Genomic DNA, 14,860 nt, shown 5'->3' with positions numbered 1-14,860 from the left:
TGGTTCCTAGAAGGATAAAGGAAGACAGAAATGGGGTGCTAGAAGGACAGAATGGGAGGTGGGTCAGGGACAGAAATGACACCTAGGACAGTGAAAAATTCTACCCTCAACCACTGAGCATCATCTCCTACAGATGTGACCCAAAAGGAAGATGGGGGCAGACCTGCAGTTAGTAAGCATGTAGTAGAACAAGACTGTTCATTCTTCCTAACTCATGTGTCCCTTGTCTGAAAGATTTGTCAACGTAATAGATTTCAACCACTACTGAGAAAAAATAGTTTACTGGAACTGTCCAAAATGACTACTAGTCATGAGATTCTTATGAACTGCATTTCCAGGAAACTATTACAGTGCCTGTTCAGACAACAGTACTTACAAGATCTTCCTCATTAAACAAGTTCTACTTTTTTTTGTTTTTAAAAATTGATGCATGTTTGTTTTAAAAACACTTCAGCTTACTAGCTGGATTCTGTACTAGTTTTGCTTCAAACAAAGTCTTGGGGAGAAAACTGCTGTCTCATAGTCACCTCACAAGCCTCTTTTTTTGCATTCATGCATTCATAAGTGTAACATATTTACAGAGTACTCCCAATGGCATCCTCAAAATGAGAAAACATCTGAACATAAATAATTTGATATTTAAATAGTCAGCTTATCTAAAAATATATATTTGTCCTATTAAGACTTCTTAGAGAAACTAGTAACACACCCAAATGTCTCCTTTGGGTCAACTTATGTAAAAGTATTGGTTACTAAAAAACTTACACAGATGAGCAATATCTTTATCATCTGTGTCTTCACATGAAGAATTCCTACAATAAACTGGCAGTGTCTACCTGAGCCCAAATGCAAACTATTTCCATATCCTGCACCCTTTGCAAAAATATGTGAAATGAAACACCAGTGCCAGTAATAGGGTGCTAGAACAGTACAGATGGAAAAGGTCAACCAAAAGAGAAGACAGCAAAGCTGAAATCTCAGGAGACAGAAACTGAGCAGTACAAAGTATGTGGCAGCAGATAACAGCCAAAGGAAGTAATATAACAATCATGCAAGAGCATGAAAGCACAGTTCCTACAATGATTCAGAAAAGACTACAAAGCAGAAAAGGAAAGAGAAGCAGCCTTTTAAGTTAAGTTTAAAGAAAATTTAATTCAAACTATTGCTAAATTCAACACCGTAGCAGCTGAAGGGAGACAATTATTACTACTATTAATAAAAGCCTTAAGTGACACAGAACTATGGGAATGGTCTTAACTGCTGACAACAACATGAGATGAAGAGCTCAGCCACTGAGAAAAAGAACTGAAAAGTCTGGCATGGCAACCTATCAATGCAGGAGGACTGTCCATGCAAACTCAGCCAGAACGTCAAAGGCAAATGAAGAGGAACCTGAGAAATGAATTATGAGATCAAGAGTTTATTAGGCTAAAATACACTTAGTTTACTTTTAAAGCAATACTTTGGTGTATGCCCACAGTGTGAGATATTATTGATCTCAGCTTTAGAATTTGATTTTTCTATTTATTTTTTTAATTTCTAGTCAAGCAAAGTGTTATGTTCCCTGAAAAACAGTAATTTTCTTTTTTGCTTTATGCCCTGAATAGTTGTTCTATCCAAACTTTAGAGATACATTTCTAGATATTGGCTAGGCAAAGAAAATTCACCTTTTTCATAGCATTTATACAATGGTGGTTGCAAAGGTAATATCTGAATGATAAGTCAAATCCTAGGTCTTTAAAATATGCTTTTTCTTTTCCTCCTGCATATCATATAGTCATTTATACTTGTGCTATGGGAACGTTCAATTGGTGTAAAACACCATAAGGTAGCAGAACCCAGTTTTGTACTGCATTGAATATGAAGCTGTAAGTTGTATTTTCCTGTATCAGAAATATAGAATCAAGATACATATTCTTAGTTGAAGACCCACTGCTGAGTAAGTGATGCATAAGAGAACTCAACACAAATTAAACAAATTACTAGAATTTGCTAATATACAATCTATTTGTACACATTTGTTTTAGACCACAACTGTAAGGAATTAATAAACAGCTATCACTAAGAACAAATCATTCTAAATTTACTCTTATATAAATGAAGGTTTACAAGAACCTTTTGACCTTTTTATGTTTGCCCTTTGTGGCTGAAGATTGAGAAAAGTAGAAAATAGAGTATATTAATTTGTGTTAATATAACTGTCCCTAACTACCCCCCCTTGCTTAACTTTTTTTAGTTCGAGGGATTTTAATGCACAAGATAAAAAGTACTTTGCATAAAGGTTTTTCTTCAAAGAATACCATGACTTCCCTAGAAATATTGTATATTTACGTGCACACATGCACATACACTCTTTGTCTATTAGCTTTATCAAAACTATTTACTGAAGGTGATAACACAGAGCAAAAAAAGTTCATATAAATCAGACTATTTCTTTAGAAAGGTAAAATCTGTTTCCACAAAGTCAAATATTGCCAAAGGCATGTATTGCCTGCATGTAAGCTTATCAGCACATGCTAAATTCCTCCAGCTCTGCCCACTCAAGCACATCTGATTTGTTGTATTAGCTTGTAATCCAACTTTAAATCAAGTTCCTCAGTCCAGCTCCCTATTTCTCCCTGCTTGCAACCTAATACACTTCTGTTTGTCCTGCTCTCATTTCACTGCCAAAAAGTACTCCCTCATGACTGTCAAAATAATATTCTTGTTCTTAGTTAAAGCCATTCCAGTTCATTCCATCTCTAACTTGTTAGATCTCCACCCTGCTGTCTCTAGTTCTGTGAACATTTCACACTGGAACCACAGCACAAGCCTCTTGGAAAATTATCCCAATCTGCACAGCTTGAAGGACTTCAGGTGTGCTATTTTAACTACTTTGGACCATTTGTACAGTATCAAATCTTCCATTTGAATAGCTGAACACAATTATAGTTCTACAGAAGCTGCAATGTATTTAGAAGTCCAATCAAAAACTTTAAGCCTGCAAAGAGGAGGTGGTATGCTTTTGGACACGTTTCTAAGCATATATTCACAGCCATTTGAAGTGAAAGATGTGGGTTCTGTTTTGCTCCCACTGAAGTCTATGGCTTACATTCTCTATTTGGATTTATGTTTATAGATAGAGCTTATTCAAAAGCATAAAGGAAACTTTTCTGTATGAAATACCTGGAACAATATTAAACTATTAGCTACAGTTATAGGAATCACTTACTCATACAAGACATCCTGAATTTTGAATGCAAACTTCAGAATTCTTCAGCTCTAATGTGTCAAGGTCCTTAGAACTAGGAAGTGAACTTGCCTGAGATATAATCTCAAACAGTTCATGTAATAAAACACCAGTTTTGACAGAAAAGCCTCCTCAAAACATCCCATAATGAGAGGTACTGAATAGGTATTTATAGCTTACTTACGGAATGATGGACCCACCCCCCCCAAAAAATAAATCACTCTACAGATGACAGTCATCCCATCAGAAAACCTTTTCTGGCTTTGTATTTTTACTTATTTTGTTTTTTCTCTGCATCCTGTACAATAAAAAGTCAGTTGTTTCAAAATCCAGTTAAATGCATGACAACTGGGCGGGCGGGGGGGGTGTTGAGGGAGAGGGGATACGGAAATTGGTTTACAGACCTGAAAGTATTAAGAGATGAGCAGCATCTAACTGTTTATATTGGATTCAAAATTCAAGTATTTAGAGAAGGTTAAGTTGGCCAAACTGATTAAAAGTAACTATTGAAAATTTTATAAAAGCAACATGCATTTATCAAGATGCTATTTGCATGGCCACATGAAACAGCATGTCAGCTATCTCACCCTCTTTAGCTTCATCATTGTGGTAAAGTGTTCTGAAATATGTTTTGAGCAGAGCCTGGTAGGTTTTGACAACAAATTCCTAAGGTTTGCATGTTCCTAACCCACCTCATTCTCTTATTCCTATCTATTCTGTATCTGACATTCTAACATTTTTGTAGTTAGTGAAAAAAGTATTTTACTTAAATGTAACAAAACAGAATGCAAGTCAAAGCTACCACAAATTTCTCAGAATTTACTTTAACCTGTAAATACTGCACTCTCCTTAAGAATGATGTGTTATCTCCAGTAATCAGCAAAGATATTTGTTCCAGAACTAAAAGATTACACTCTCACTGTCCACAATATAGAACAAGTCCCTCTAATAGCCACAATTAAGATACATTGCACTTAGAGCTAAAACCTTTTAAAGATGCAGAAGTGACATAATGCTGCCTTTGTAAGCTTGCTGATACACCGCAATGCCCGTGCTGCTGGTCCCAACTTTGCTATTTACATAAGTTACTATTCAGAATCTTATATCTGTTAATCTGAAAATACAGCTCAACGATATTTTGCAGTTTGTGAAACAGCAGGGTGCATGTGCATGTAATGGAATAAACTAGAAAAGAAATGCAATATGAGAAATCTTAAGTGAGAAATAGGAATAAAATAGAGAGGCAGAGGCTGCAGGGAAGAAAGCAGAGAGCATAATGGTAGAAAAAGAAAAGGACATGAGGTTAAGTAAATTAAAATGGAATGATAACCAAAGAAGTTATCTAGAAGAACTAAACAACAGGACAAAGATAAGAAATACATTTGAAGTAGTTAATAGCAACAACTTCAAACCAATTACTATTCAGCACATTACACAATAGATATAATAACTGGGTCCTTTAAGATGTGCATTCTTGTGTCTGTGCATACAAGAGAAAAAATGATTTTATATTTCAAGTAATTAATACCTCTAATCAGATGTTGAGCAACAATTAAAATACTTCAGTCATCAACATCTCTATTTCCCACCTCTTTGTTCTAATGTATTCTGCCAGAACTTGCATTATTCCACACTTTTCTCTCGACTTTGGTTTGGTGGTTTCATCCCCTCACATTCATCCTGGAGGCCCTGCCAGCCTGCCACTAACTTCCAGTTTAAGATTTAATGGGACTTCCTTGGAGACTCAGCAGGACTACACACTAGTCGGCCAGAGGAGTCACTGCTGAGTGACCAGCAGACCTCCCCTGCATGTGAAGGTGCCGCTTTACAGTCCAAGGGAGCAAGATACCGAGACCAGGAATCAATACAGACCATTTTAACTAGCTAGAACCACCTAGTAATACCTTGTTTGTATTTCTTCAACGAGTGACACAAGAAACACTTATTTCATTCCACACAATAATTTACCACAATCAGAAGGAGCACAGTAAGGGCAACACCATCTCCCAGCTGCTGATTACATCAAAGGTTTGCAGCACAAATTCAATTTTATGATGTTAATCTCAGCCTGCCACTCAGAAATTTTCTCTGAGGGATATGATTTTTCTCTGGATTTCATTTTAAGAATGATTTTCTTCTTCTACAATCAATAAAGATATGTTTTCATCAAAAGACTCTATCTTGGCAGAATTCAATTGGCCATTTCAAAACCTTTTGGTGACACAATATTAATTAAAATAGTTTATGTTGCTCCTAAACTGGAAAATGGGACAGTGAAAACATCAGCAACTCAGAACCCTTGTACTCTACACACTGTAATAAGGTACAATAGAATAGCCTGCACCTCCTTGAAGCTACTGTGTTACCCCATAACCTATTATATTATTTAAAGCTTGCTAGACAAATGTCATGAGATGCTCTTTAGCCAAGTGAAAAAATCAAAATGCGTGGAAAAATATAAAAATCCACTTGCTTTCACTGTCATTAAATGCTTCAACAACAAAACCAAGGATATAGTAGCTGTGTAAACATTGTCTGACAACAATTAATGCATGTAATCTAACAAACTTGTTTTTAAACCACATATTAAGAGATCCTGTGTACATGCAGTTTATTTTGGGGGAAAAAAAGTACATTATACAAGTGTTTGGAGCCCAAAAAGTGTCATTTAAAAATCACATTTCTTTTTATTGTCTGAATGTCCTATCGAATACAAGACCTATAGGAAATGAGATGTTTGAGCATCTTAGTCCTATCTGAATTAAGGTAGGACTTCCTTAAGCATACAAGTAGCATCACTTAAGTCTTCTTCAGTGGAGTTACTCATATTTAAATGGTGAAAAGTATTACTTATGTGGGTATATAATCAGGGAGGTTTTATGAGAAGTTCACTCCTCCGATTCTTACAGGAAAGCACATGTAACAGAAGGGGGCCACCAGTATCTGCAGATGTTAAACTCAGATTTCTACAAAGTTGCACCTAACTGACATAAAGACATGTTTTAGCCTTAACTTTTCTATACACTAAACTATGTCTACCTTTATTAAATAGTAAGTTTTCCATATGGAAAAAGTGCTGCTTCCTTGTGCTAGCAAAGAGACAGCTCCCTAGACTTTCCTATTAAGTTCTTTTGAGTAAAGTCATTTATGTTCTTTATGGAAACAGTGATTCCCACAAGCATCACAGAATCTGCTAAGGTAGCTCCAACCCCAAGTTTATGGCCTCTATGCCTCAGAAAACAGAGAATAACAAACTATGTCAAGAATTCACACAGATGTAAGCAAAGTCATATATAATCTACAATAGATTTGATGTACTTTGACTTTTATGACATACCACAGATTCTGTAACAAACTAGCCATAACTAAGCCTACAGAATTCTTTCTTATTTACACTATTTTAACAGAAAAGAAAATCTGGCAAGGTCAAGATACTTTAAATCTGAAAAATTTAAAAATCTGAAACCGAAAGTCAGTGAACATTCATCAAAGATTTGGTCACTCAATTTGTCTTCCTTAAGTGACCTTGAAGTCACTGAAGATAAGTCTGTTGAACAGCAGGGTGGTGTTTTTGGTTCAGCTACACTGTACTTCAGAATGTTGAAATAACAAACAAACTTTGAATCAGATGCTGGAAATAAAACAACGAAAACATTTCAACAGCCTTCGGCTTTTGTATAATGATGTAATAATCACTAATTAGCATTGTAATCAATTGCATCATAATGAAGACTTCTAACCTATGGCAATTCAAGAACTCCTTATTTTTCCATCCTGCTCTTTGAATACTCTTTATTGCCAAACAGGCCTCTATGCAGTGTTCTGTGCTATGGGGCATGCAACTGTTTAGTGTAAACAAGTCTAAATGATTTATAATATGTACACAGCCAAATAAGCTTAAGTACAAAGACACTGTTTATTATGAAGCAAAATCAAAGTCCAGAACTGATTCAATGCATTGCAATGCATGGACTGCACTTCTTGTTACAGTAAGTTTCTAACTTTAACACCAAGAACATGTAATGAAAATTCCAGTCTTGTTGTGAGATCAGGCCTGCCAACCAACCCAAGCCTTGTGAGCAGAACTAGCTCACCACAACAGCCGTTTCTGTAATGAACATTTTCGAAGGATCATAGTTCTTTACCAAAGGCATCAGTGTGTTAAAATTCCCTGATCAATTAAGAAAACACTGCTATAATAATCCTAGCAATGACTAGAGAAGTAACCACAACAGAAACATGAAAGCAATGGCATTGTAATGCTCTAATTGAGCTATCTCCATTGAGCAAAATTGGTATCCAAAACCATTTTCAAGAGAAATAGGAAGAGTTATTCGACAACTGTAAAACAAATTTGTTTCTACTTTAATATAAATTACTCTACTTTGCATCTACCCAATAGGGCATTGCTAAAATAGCACAAAAGCATTCTGCCATTTCCATGGCCTACTATTTCCAGCCCTGCTGTGTCCTCACATCACTGCTTTTCCCCAGGAAGACCAAGGAAGAAGCTGGCTCTCACACAGCCAGGGGAACGTATACACAAGTCTCCTGATTTTCTTGGGCTGGGAACCCTCACATGGGACACCTAACACCAGGTACCAAAGCTCAGATGTAACACAGCTGTACAGGTATTGAAGGGGACATACAGATAGGCTAGAAGCAGTTGAAAGAAGCCTACTCTACTCAAACAGAACTCCCAGGAGCTCGTACAAAGCTAGACCCAGGATCCTGACCAAGCACTACGCCGGCCCCAGCCCTCCCAAGACACCCTCACGGCCACCACCGCTCCCTCCGGCTCCAGGACGCGGAGCTCCAGCCCCCACGGAGCGGTGAAGGAGGGGGGAGGGTGTCCGAGGGGCGCACCGCAGGAGCCGAGGAAGTACAGCCCCTTACCTCCAGTAGCTCCCAGGCACCGCGAGCGAGGGCAGGACCGAGCGACAGCAGCAAGAGCGCGGAAAGGAGTTAGCGCCGGTTTTATCCCGCTCAGAGGAGGCTGCACCCGGCGCTGCACCCGCCCCGGGCGCGGGACAGCGGACGGAGCAGGGGCGGCTCGCGCCGCCCTGTCACAGCCCAGCGGTGCCCGCGCTGCGCCACCCTGTCAGAGCCCAACGGCTCTCGCTGAGGTGAAGAGTTTAAACGGTAGTTTTCCGCCTTAACAATTTTATTTTTTTTTTGAGGGGGGTTAAGGGAGGATGAAAGCAATGAGAAGAAATAGAAACTAGAGAAAAAATATATAGGGTTAAATCTGGGCTACAGCTACCCTGCCAGCCCCTTCACAGGTCTATAGGCTCTGTTAGAGGCAGGGCCGGACTGTACCCCACCCAGGGCAGGTCTGAGATGTGCAAACCCACCCTTCAGAAGTTATCCCTTAATGATGATGAGGTACAGGTAGTTTTTTCAACCATCTGCCCTGCTTCAAGCATGGCAAAAAGAGCATTTCTATTTGTAGCGGCAGATTGAAGGTGTGGCTGAAGGTGAGGGTAGCTCTCGCGATGCAAGCCTTCAGACAGGTGCTCCTAGGGTAAACTTAATTTCTGACAGGTGTAGGAACACGCAGCTGCTGTGGGGGCTCAGTATGAGAGGGCAGTTAGCTGCAAAGTTAGGCTTTCCATGGTGTGAGGGGGATATTGATCATTAGGGATGTAAACTTCTATGCTTCAAATGTTTACGCTTGAAAATAGTAACTTACTTAACTTATAGTAAATAAGTTGTGAGCAGGCGAAAAGAAGTGAATAAACAAATGAGGTTTCCTTAGGTTCACAAGTCTGTATTTTTCTTGTTCAAGTATCAGATATAAAGCAACTATTGCCTGTGAGATGTTCTGTGAGGAGCCAACGTGGATTGGCTGCAATGTACACCTGTGAGTTTATCTTTTCTGCTGAAAGACTTAATTAGAGCTGAGCTAACAAATTACTGAGAGTTATCATTATATAGAAGTTTGTGTTGTTAAGCCTACAACTTCCTGAATTTTCCTGCTTAATATTTGCTGAAATGATATTGAAATGCACAGGGAGGGAGTAGGGTGCAAAGAAGTTTATCTTTAATGCCTGTACTTTTTCTGTTTTAATACAACAGCTAACTTTCTGTTTTAATACAGTAACTAGTATGGTGGCTTACTTTTGCTGTATCTCTGTTTTGGTAACATCAAAGTCATGCTTACACTAAGAATGTTTCCCTGAGGTACCTGCTTTAAGATAAAATAGCAATGTTTTTTAAAAAAAATATGTAATTATAGTCTTTGTCTATTAGCTACATTGTAAGGGTAAGTAAACACAAGGAAAAGAAGCTTTTAAAGCTCATGAAATTTCAAAACACATTTCTCTAAAACTTTTATCTTCTTACTAGCTTTGCAGTTCAACTTTCAGAAGACTTTTTTTTTTTAATGGTATAAGATTAAGAGATGAAACTTCTTACACTGCTTTACTTCACAAATGATTTTATGTAGGTAAATTGTAAACCTTAAAAATAGGCCTCCAGTGGAAAGGGTGATGTCTGGTTAGGTTGTATCACTACAAGTGGCAGACACGGGCATGGAGTATCTTATGGGAAAGCTTACAAAGGCATCTTCTTTCTGGGCTTGCTTCTGGGGATTTCTGTAGTAGTCACATTGAAAGCAAAATGCCCTGATAGTAGTTAATTTATTTTAATTTTTTATTTTTTTTTTTAAAAAAGAACTCTTACCCTCTAAAGCCTGTGTTGTTAACTGGCATGTCAGCAAGGTTTTGTAGTCAGAAGATGCTTATGAAGAAAGTGAAATAATTGTATGAGACCAAGTAACCCAATAGATAAACCAAATATTCCTTATGCTCTTTGGAACTTCTTGGGGATTGCAAATTCTGCCTGTGAACTTAAATGATTTTTGACAGACTCTTCTTAATCATTGATAGCTGGAAGCTCCCATAAGAAAAACTGTTATGTACGTTTTAGCACTGTTTGACACAAACACCTTAATTATATTTCATGCTCAAAGAGGGTCATGGGTCTTTCAACATCATATTTGTTATTTCAGTAGAAAAAATATGCCATAAAAGTAATATCCATATTACCAGCATATCATTTAAATACACTTACCGTTTCATGGTAAAAATATTGATTATGCAATCTGTATGTATCATATATGTATGTGTACAGCAATCACTATTCCTTTAAAAACAATGATTTAGTTGTATAAATCATGCAACTTATTCTTAGATATCATAACATTTTTAAGATAATGTAATTTGAGGTTGAGGATTTGAAGGGATCACTATCCTTTGCTGGAGGAAAGGAGATCGGCTTTTCTGGACTGTTGGTTCTCCACAAGGAAGGCAAGAGCAATTCACAGATGGAAAAGTATGCAAAGGAGAAGGGTGTAGGCATTGAATAATGTAGGCTTGGGAAGAATCTCTTCAGAAGAAAATAAGATTTTAATTTTTTTTCCCCAAATGTGAACAGTCATTGGTTGCTAGTTGTAAAAATAATTGGGGAATACATGTTGTTATAGAATACTTGCATTTTATTCCAGCTCTTTTCCTAATTTTCAATCTGACAGGAAAACTATTCCATTTCACCTAAACATAGTTACTTATTACAGGAGGTTTTGTGGTTTGTGTGTGTGAGTTTTTCTGATTGTTTTGTTGAAGATAGCTTATTCTGGCTTGGGGAATTAACTGAGTGCTAGCTCCGGAAATGTCGTGTTCCATTGCAGACTTGGGCACTGGTCTATGCAGAGACATTATGTAGCTAACTTCTATGTCAGTATCTTATTTTCTCCAACTGTAAATTCCTAAAAATAAGTCTTGCTTTGATTATGATAAAAATTGAAATTTATTGATGAAAAGCATTAAAAAAAACTATGTAAGAATTTCAGAAATGTTTTTTTAACAAACTAGATCTGTTTCTTATCTATTTTTCATTAAAAATGCCAATTTGCTAATTTATTAACCTTTCAGACGGTATAATAATTTCAGTCTTTATTTACGTTATTAGAATCCAGCAACTAATTTCTCCATTTCTCTTATCTTCATCTCCCTCAAAGGACTATCCCTTTTATTAGAATCAGCAGCAAAATAACTTCTATGAACTTAAGTATTCATCTGTTCTCAATTAGCAATCAAGGCATATTTTTGAGATGAGTATGTGCAATCAGTGTTTAGCAACACTGACAGATGTTGCGTACTGAAATATGAAACAGCATTAGCTTAGATTACATTAGGGAAGAATTGTCAAGTAGTGAGAATTTATTGTCTTATGTATATTGTGTTGAAATATTGATGAAAAATGTTACATTTGATGTCAATGGAGCTGTTGTTTTGCAAAGATAAGCTAGGGGTATGTTCACCACTGGATGTGCTCCTGGAAACTGAAGGATGCTGTTGATTAAATAGACCCTCTTATGAGGGGAAAAAAAAAATTACAATTTCACCAGTTGCTATAGGTTAAACAGATGATACAAGTCTCTACTTGTTATATTCTGGAATTAAAGCATGGCAAAATTCAACCTCTTGTCATCTGTCTTAATGGATTTGAAAGCTGTACAGTTTTTTTTTCCAGATGAAATGTTATAAACCAATGTTATAACCTCTAGGTCCGACAATAAGGCCACATCATAATATCATTAATTTGAAAATATAAGTAATAAATAAGAATAAATAAGTCTTTGCTTACTTAGTGAGCATTAGATGTAATATACACTTTGAGACGCTAGAGGGAGCCAGAGGAAAGCAGGGAGGAAAAAGACACTAATTGCTTAATTTACCTGAGAATGTGGAAATGGGATTTGTTATTGTGGAATTGATGTTGAACTAGATTAAGCTTGTAGAAGCACCCTTCTTACTTTTTTTCCACCTCATAACTATTAAAAAAAAAAACAACACTTTTTTTTCTTGCCATAATTATTCTCTTCATGCTTTGCCTTGTAAGATTATCTGTACAAAATGGATTTAGTTTTTGTGAGTTGTGTTGTTGTTTCTGAGGAAAAATGTGGAATACTTATCTCTATCATGGTAAACAATAGGAAAATTTTGAGACAAATTTTCCCAATTTTAAAATTCCTTTAAATAAACAACATGACCATACCTTTTCCTGTAGTCTTGCTCCTGTAAGGTCTTAAAATGTGGGCAATTATGAAAGCTGTATTTGTTTCTAGGAGTTTCTCACTTTTCTGGGATGCGAGAAACCATGAGAAAAAAATTATTTGCACTGTCTTTCTACAGAAGTGTGACAGGAAATACTTTGGTTTCTGGTAAATTTGTGTTTAATGTGACTTTAGGGCATAAAGTGATTTTAAAAGAAAAGTCTGGAAGTGCTGAGCTGTTACAGATATTTAGAAATACTGATTTTAGAGGGAACATTCATGAACATAGGATATGGCTATATTTCCAAACAGACACAGGATAAAAATACTTACTGATATTTCCACTGCTCTTCTTTTAATACTAATATTTTAAAGCTAGTTGAAGAGAAGATTACAGCTTTAAAGAGAAGTCAAGAGCCCATACAGATTAAATGCAGCCATTGAATGTCCCAATGCTTTGAAAAATTTTCCGTGCTTAATAGGAAGCATGTGAAATCTGCAACACATGCAACTGATTTTATGCTCCTGAGACTTACCGAGGTTGACTGGGTTAGAAAACATTCTGCTAAATCACAGGATAGTGATAGTCAAATGAAGACTCTTATTTTTATCTGTTTGCTTATAAACCTTTTTTTCCTCCTCTCTTAAGGGTGTACCTTTTTACATATAGAACAATTCCACTGACACAAAGAAAGCTAGCTAGGTCCAAACACTCCACTGAATCTCAAAGTCATCAGGATGATTGTATCTATAGAAACAATGGGGACAAAATAAGCACCCATTTCAGATCTATAATTAAGAAGAGATACAGAGGCAAAATTACCAAATCTGGTGAATAAGATGAATAATATTCGATGTCCTGAAGAAAGAAATTTTATAAAAACAAAGTACTATTTTTATAGTAATTAAAACAAAATTAAAAACTAGATATATTTACTCCTTTCTTTGGGTGTGTATTTAAGAAAAAAATGACGTTTTTTTTCCATCCCAAACTTTTCACATTAGTATGAAATACTGCACTGTATTTTAGTTTAGTTTGTTTGTGTATGTGTGACAAGACAAATATTTACTGTGTTTAAAGAGGTAAATAAGTCTGAATACAACTGAAATCACTTGGGAATGAGAAGGCATTGCTGTCCTCCAGAACAAATCAGAATTTCCACTAGGTGTCTCTAAAATAAAAGTAGTCATGAAGGTAGCAAGTGTGTGTGCATGTGAATGTGTGGAACAGAAATGCAAGAGACTGGAAAACATTTCCTTTCCTAGGGAGCAGACCTGCATTTTTAACAATTGCTGACTGAGCAGAAGAGTTTGGGCTGTTGGTGAGCGAAGCTTATTTGGAAACCCTTATTCCTGCATAATTATAATGAGCACAGTTGAATTTGAATTAGGAGCAACCAATTCTATACAAATCACACTAAGGAGCAGAGCTACTAACAACAAAATAAAAATATTAGATAATCATGGTTAACTTAAAAATAGATGCTGAATACTAGATAAGCTGGGCTTTTGTTTGTTTTGAGGTTTATACTTCTTTGTGTTAACATAGCCTTTTCTGACCCAACTATACATCAGCCTTCTGCGGTGTATGACCTCAGTTGCCCAAATGATGAGGCAGAGGTCATAGGTCAGAATAGTACCTAAACTTAGGGAATGTAATCAGAAGTATGTGATCCTTTGCTCAGTATAGTGGTGCGAGGCTTGATTTGTATGTATTCAGTGTTTGTTTATGTAAAATAAAATGTTTCTGTTTTAATAGTGTTCTTCATGAGAAGATCCCGAAGCACTGTAGAGATGTTAATTCCAGACATAGTTTCGTAACTAGCTGATTGATAGTTTTCGATCTTCATGGAATGGTAGTTAAGGAAGGAAAGATGTAGATTAACAAGCAAAATTTGTACATAAATCTGTATGTTTTATCTGGGCGTACTCATCCATTTCTTCTAAAGCTTTCTCCTACAGTAAAAACAACAAAGTTTCATCATTAACTTTAGGTGTTCAGTTATTCAGAAACTTAGAAATCTATGGGCACCTACCTTATTTCTACTTGAAATACCACTTTGCAGCAATAGAAAGGGAGGAAAAAACTGCCAGATAAAATTACTTCTAGCCTAGTAACCTACTAGCTCCTGTGACTACAAAGCATATGACATTGAATACAAATCTAAGACATCTTTTTGCATATGTGTTAAAACTTCAGGACTTTTTTATTACTGTGCTTTGACTTCTTGTTATTAATCTCCAAAACTTTAATGAATAGATATTTCAATAAAATTTGTATCCGTTTACTTGGTTAACAACATGAAATGTCTGTAAGGAGAACCATTTCTTTGTTTCCATTCAGAAAAGGGTAAATAAAATGCATCACTATCAAGATGATTCTTGTGAAGCCCAGAACACATCACCAGTTATCCCTAGCCATATTTGTGCCTATCTTCAGGAGTCAGGGAACAAGCTGGTCTAATTTGTAGTTCTTATCTTCAATATTGCTTCACAGTTTCTCAGGCTCAGAAATCAGCTGACTGGTTTTCTCTTATCCTGTTGTTTTGATACATCTCTTGATAGCATATTTT

General features: G+C 36.4%; 1 protein-coding gene across 9 annotated transcripts in view; it reads right to left on the bottom strand.

The window, feature by feature from the left end:
* WDR72 (WD repeat domain 72) overlaps positions 1–8,675 on the bottom strand; it is a 122,699-nt gene extending 114,024 nt beyond the window's left edge. For 4 of the 9 annotated variants that reach the window (XM_083850458.1, XM_083850464.1, XM_083850465.1 and 1 more), the window contains exon 1: positions 8,126–8,573. The gene's annotated coding sequence lies outside the window, so the exon portion shown is untranslated. The other 5 variants (XM_083850469.1, XM_083850468.1, XM_083850462.1 and 2 more) reach the window with 4 other exon arrangements.
* Positions 8,676–14,860: the final 6,185 nt, after the last annotated feature.

The sequence above is a fragment of the Anser anser genome (genome assembly GCF_964211835.1).
Source record: "Anser anser genome assembly, chromosome: 10".
NCBI classification, from domain to species: Eukaryota; Metazoa; Chordata; class Aves; order Anseriformes; family Anatidae; genus Anser; species Anser anser.
This window is presented reverse-complemented; position numbering and strand designations above follow the sequence as displayed.